The sequence below is a fragment of the Tupaia chinensis genome, unplaced genomic scaffold (assembly GCF_000334495.1).
Source record: "Tupaia chinensis unplaced genomic scaffold, TupChi_1.0 Scaffold000066_1, whole genome shotgun sequence".
NCBI classification, from domain to species: Eukaryota; Metazoa; Chordata; class Mammalia; order Scandentia; family Tupaiidae; genus Tupaia; species Tupaia belangeri.
This window is the reverse complement of record NW_006159525.1, coordinates 821,038-827,475: the sequence shown is the minus strand read 5'-3', so window position 1 is coordinate 827,475 and position 6,438 is coordinate 821,038.

The window sequence follows — 6,438 nt, the reverse complement described above, 5'->3', positions numbered from 1 at the left end:
AGCTGCAGAGGAACACACACCAAATTAGATCAGAGTCTACAAAATAAAGCAAACCTCAACAAATGGAAAAGAGTTGCAATCGTATAGAATGTGTTCTCTGACCACAAAGACACTAAACCAGAGGCAACTGCTGAGGAGATAGCCTGGCTGTCCTGAATTATGCCAAATTAACACAGTTTTATGTAACGCATGGGTCACAGCAAAGTCCCAAGGACAATGAAAAATATTTCTAATTAGGGTAAAATGAACACAAAATTTATTTAAGCTGTAGGATGCAGCTAAAGTAGTGCTTAGTATAGACACACACACACACACACACACGCTTTATTTCTCTCTCCTTTTTTTTTTTTTTTTTAATTTGACCAGACAGAGACAAAGGGAAAGTGAGAAAGCAAGCCACCAGGTCCAGGACTCAAACCACAGTCAGCCATGTGGGAGTCCAGTGCCCTTAACCACCACAACATCTGCTGGCCCCAACATCAACTTATTATCAAAATTAAGATTAAAAAGGAAACCCCTCAGCCTAATAAAGAGTAACTACCAACAAACCTCCAACTAACATCCTATTTTGCAGTGACAGACTAAAGATGTTCCCCCCAAATCAAGAAGAATCTAATGATGTTCACTCTCGCCGCTTGAAGTCAGCTCCCACTAGAGACCCTAGCCACAAACAAGAAATGAAAGTCATATAGCTTGATGATGAAGAAATTAAAGTCTTGATTCACAAATGCGTGATTATCTATGCAGGAAATAGAAAGGAGTCCGTTTTAGAAGCCTCTAGACCCGGTGAGCGCATTTAGCAAAGTCACCGTGTGCGAGGTCAGTTCGGTCAGCTGAATGGCCGTGTACTAGCCAGGAACGTGCAGAGAAGGGACACCTCTCCAGTACCATTTATGAGAATGCCAGAAATAACGAACTATGTAGGCTAAAACCTAACAAAATATGTGTAGGATCGGCATGTGGAAAAATAGCAAATACTAATGGAAGAAATCAAGTGAGATATAAATAAATAGAAAGATACTCATTATTCATGGCTTGGAAGGCTCAATATTAAGACAGAAATCCCATCAAAATTGACATAGAAGCTCAGCGCAATCCCAATCAAGATCCTAGAAACAGTGCTGTAGGAATGTACAATCTGATTCTAAAATTTTTATTTAAAGGCAAAGGAACTAGAAGTGTCAAAATAATTTAACTACAGAACAAAGCTGGGGGAGTCAAAGTACCTGACTTCCAGAGTTATACCTTAAAGCACAAGAATCCATGCCGTGCGCTATTTACAGAAAGATGGGAACATGGGTCGGGGGTAGAGCAGAACAGAACCCAAAGAAGGAGCCACGTCCACGTGGCCAATCGGTCTTCGACACAGATAGAAAAGCCACTCCATGGAGAAACGTTTCTTTAATAAACGATGCTGGAATAATCAAACACCCGTATGAAGAAATATGAAACTTGACCCAGCTCTCTATGATAACCAAAAATTAGCTCAAAACGGATTATAGGTTTAAACATAAGACCAAAAACTACAAAAATTCTAGGAGAAAATGTATCTTTCTGATTGTGGGCTGAGGAAAGATTTCTAAAATATACCACCACAAGCACAATTCACAGAAGAGAAACGCGACACTTCGCCGAAGCTGGCAACGTCTGCTCTTCGACTGTCCCGGCTACGGACAGTGAAAACAGCAGGCCCTGACTTGGAGGGGACCATTGCAGGGCACGCCTGCAGGAAAGACCGCACCGGACACCAGAGCACTCTCGACATTCGGTGATAGGAAAACAACACTCGGACAGGGAAGTGGGCCGAGTATTTGAACAGACTTTGAGTAAAAAGTAATAAATAGTGACCATGCCCTTAGAAATGCTCGGCATCACTTATCAATAACGCAAATTAAAGCCACCATGTGAGGGGGCTGCTGCAAAGCCGGGAAACGTAAACCTTAGAATCACAACAGAAAACTCTCGACTCGGGGGCTGGCGGGGCGGACAGCTCACGCACTGCGGGTGGGACTCAGAGTGATACATGCGCTCTAGAGCACAGTTTGGCAGCTCCTAGAAACGTGTGTTTACCACGTGACCCAACAAACTCAGTACTAGGTATTTACCCCAAAGGAGTGGAAGCTTATGCTCAGAAAACCCTGCACGTGTCCGTGTTTCTGGTGGTCCTTCACGACCACAAGGAACTGAAAACTGCCTGAGTATCCCACGTTCGAGAATGAACAAGCACAGGGTGGTACTTCCATGTGATGGACTTACATGCAACTTGTATGTGCTGTGTATTATCGTCCCTGGTATATTTGAACATGTTCCTCTGTCTCTTTCTGGTGAGTGCACATGCAAAAGAAAACAAAACAAAAAAACTGAACCTGATCAAGTTACCAGATTAATATATCCATTTTTTGGAAAGAAAGTGGATTTTTAAAAATGATTAATTTATTCAATGTATTATTATTGTTATTTTAAAATTTGCTATAGGGTACACATGCTCATCAGAGAGAGACACAGAGAGAGAGAGACAGTGAGGATGCAAGTCTCCAGGCCCAGGACTTGAACTGTGGTTGGGCATGTGAGAGTCCAGCATCTTAATCCCCACACCACATGCTGGCCCCTCAATACACTGATTTAAATAAACTATAAGGCGGGACCAGCAGGTAGTGTGGTGGTTAAGGTGCTGGACTCCCACATGGGTGACTATGGTTTGAGCCCCAGACATGGCAGACTGGAATTCATGCCAGGTGCATGTGCGTGCGTACCTAAAGTCCCAAGAAGAGAATGGAGGAGAAGGGATTGTGGTGTGGCCAGCTTCCCTGAGGCGGTAATCTCTCACTCTCCCTCTCCTCCCCTGTCTCTTTTTCTGTTTGTCCAGTAAGAGCATGTACCCTATGGCAAAAAATCTTTAAAGGAAAAAAAAGAACTATAAAGGAGAGAGGAACATGTTAAAATATACCAGAGAAGATAACAGACACATACATGTGTGTTTACATGTACAGATGTGCTTCATTTCGCTGTGCTTCACATTGCAGATTCCTCATTGCTTACGAACTGCAGGTCTGTGACCACTCTGTACGGTGTGAGCCTGTCAGTGCCAGTCCTCTAACAGCGTGTGTCACTTCATGCGTCTGCGCCATATCTGGAAATTCTTGCAATATTTCAAACTCTTCTTTATTGTCATGTCTGCTGTGGTGATCCGTGGTCAGTGGCCTCTGACATTCCTATTGTAGTTGTTTTGGAGCAGCACAAATGGTGCCCACAGAAGACGGTACGCTTGTTAGATGTGTGTGTCCTGACTGTCGCACCAACGTGCCCTTCCCCTATCGCTGTCCTCGGGCTGTCCTTTCTCTGAGACACAAGCCCATTAATAATCTTACAATGGCCTCTAAGTTCAACAGGAAGTAATAGTCCCAGGGCTCTTGCTTTAAATCAAAAGCTAGAAATGGTTAAGAGCACTGAGAAAGCCATGTCGAAAACCGAGATGGGCTGAAAGACCAGCCTCTTGTTCTAATCAGCAAGCCAAACTGTGAATGCAAAGAAGTTCTTGGGGAAATGTAAATGTGCAATACCAGCAAAGTCACAAATGGTAAGAAAGTCAGTCTTACTGAGAAAGTAGTCGTGGCCCGTATGGAAGGTTAAACCAGCCAGAACATCCCCTTACACCAAAGCCTACTCCAGAGCAAGCTCTTAACTCTTCAATTCTATGAAGGCTGAGAGAGGTGAGGAGGCTGCAGAGTGAGTCTGAAACCAGCAGGACTGGTTTATGAGATGTGAGCAAAGAAGCCATCTCCGTAACTTAGAAGTACAAGATGAAACAGCAAGTGCTGATGTAGAAACTACATTTCATTAGCATCGTTCCAAAAAACGAGCTCTAAGGAACAGGGGAGCATGTTGAAATATACCAGGGAAGACGACACACTGCACACGTATTTGTGTTTGCATGTACGGTGTACTTTATCTCATTGTGCTTTGTTTATCTGCACATTGCAGATACTGCATTAAGTAGCTCATTTCAGCTCTCACGTTTATTATTTAAGAAATACAATATGTCAATATAAGTAACAAGTGTAATCGCTGTGGCTGATATTGCATAGTGTGTGTAATGTATTCTGACTGATGTATATCATGTGGTCACGGTTAATACGCTGGGTTGCTGGAAAAGTCATAACGTGAGTTCTCTGTTTTTCTGTGCAAAAACGGGTCATGACTTTTCTGACAACCCAATACGTTTTGTGTAATACCATGGTTGGCATTTTCACGTGTAATGTATTCTGGTTGGTATTTTAAAATCCTTACTTGACATTTTAAGATAAAGACTTGTTGATGGAAATTTGCAGTGAAGTGTGTGAGGGGCTAGTTAGTGCTAGCTGAAATACAGATGGAGTGAGATCGCCTGCACTGATCGTTATAAAGCTTTATTACTGGTACTACTTCTCTGTGTATTTGAAATTTCCCCAAATTAAATATAAATAAATAAATATATATATACACATACTTGTACAAAGTTAGCTCACAAGTGGGAATGTCCCAAAGCAGACTTCCGGCAGGTTCGATTCAGAGGATGAGCTTCCTCACACCAGGCACCTGTCTGCTCCTGGCCCTGGTCGCAGGAGGCAGGACCCAGGTGACACATGGGAGGCGGTTTGGATTCTGGTTGGCCTGAGTGCTCTGGGAGTGGCTCATGGTCTGAGCTTGCTGGAAGGCTGGAGGGTGGGAACATGGTGGGAGGAGACCCTGTTGAGGTTACCTGCCTTTTGGACTCTCTCATGAAAGAAACAAACTTAAAAACAAACAAACAAAAATACCAGAAACCTGCGTCCTCTCTCCCCTCCATTCCTCCCTCCTCTCCTCCCTCTCTTCTCTCTCTGACTCTGTCCCCCACACCTCCCTTCTTTTCCTCTCCCCTTTCTTTCCCCTCTGCTGTCCACAGTATTTTTTTTTTAAGAATTATTTAACTCTATTTATTTATTTATTAAAATTTCCCTGGGGTTGGGGGGAGAGAGAGAAAGCCACCAGGTCTAGGACTTGAACTGTGGCCGGCCATTGGGAGTCCAGCACCTTTAACCACCTGCTGGCCGCTGTCCACAGTATTAATAGCTCCTTTGACTCCATGTACCATTATCCCAGCGATCCCAAAGAATCACAACCATTGTCACACTACACAGGCAGGGGAGAGGAGGGGACGCTCCTTTTCCAGCAGGCCCTGCATGCAGGCTGCGTACCTTCCCGAACCAAACGTCTGTCCCACGGTGCTAGAGTACACTGTGGCCTTCATTCTGCCTGAAAACGTGGCTGGAAACGGGAATGATTTTCTGGAGGAAACACGAGGGTGCAGAGGTGGGAGGAGATTTCCCACACAGTACATGCAGGTCCCCGGACCCATCCCATCCACAGCCAGGCTGGTCTGCAGGCACATCAGACCAAGCTGTGGAGTCCAAGCCTTCCTGGGGCGCTTCGTCGGAGTTGCTCAGGGCCAGCCTTGTGTGTGCCGCTGTCCGGGTCAGAGTTGCACGGGGCCGGCCCTGTGTGTGCCACTGTCTGGTAGGAGTTGCACGGGGCCAGCCCTGTATGTGTTGCTGTCTGGGAGGGCGTGGGAGACCGGCCCTCTGTGGTGGGCAGGAACTGCCTGCAGGCAGGAAGAACCAGCCACCGGCCATCGGAGCGAGAGGGGGCAGCGAGAGACTCAGGCCCAGGTGGAGTCCACACAGCTCGACCCAGCCACGTGGGAAGCTGGTGGGCTGTGGGCTCCCCAGTATTTTCTCCTCCCTGCGGTGGACGGGGCTGAGCTCACTGTGCGAGGGCCACAGTGCCTAGCTGAGGTGGGTCCCCAAAGCACACCTGAAATGACATTCCATGTGCAGAGGACGATGTGTTTGCTCCCAGGAGAAAGAGGGAAGGCACACGTGCTGTAGTTTCCTGCAAAACCCACTTCCGGGGCCTCTGGGGGTGCCTCTGACCATGGGTTAGGCTCCCCCAGGCTGGCTCCTCCGCCTGCCCTCGGCCTGCTGAGAACTGCCCCACAGAGAGGAGGGGCCGAAGCATCTCAGCATCCGATACGGCGGGGGTGGGGGGAACTCGGGTACCCCAAGAGTCAGACCCAAGACCCTCACGGGGCAAGCCTCTGGAGCTGGGATTTGGAGGTGTTGAGCTGGTCAAGGGTGGGAGGGAATCTGAGGCCCTCCATGGCACCCTTACGCAGGCTTCCTGGACATGGGGAGGGACAGGACAGCAGGGGTCTGTGACTGTCCACGAGGGGGGGGTCTGTGACTGCCCAGCAGGGGTCTGTGACTGTCCACGGAGGGGGTCTGTGACTGCCTAGCAGGGGTCTGTGACTGCCCAGCAGGGGTCTGTGACTGCCCACCAGGGGTCTGTGACTGCCCACCAGGGGTCTATGACTGCCCACCAGGTCTGTGACTGCCCACCAGGGGTCTGTGACTGCCCACCAGG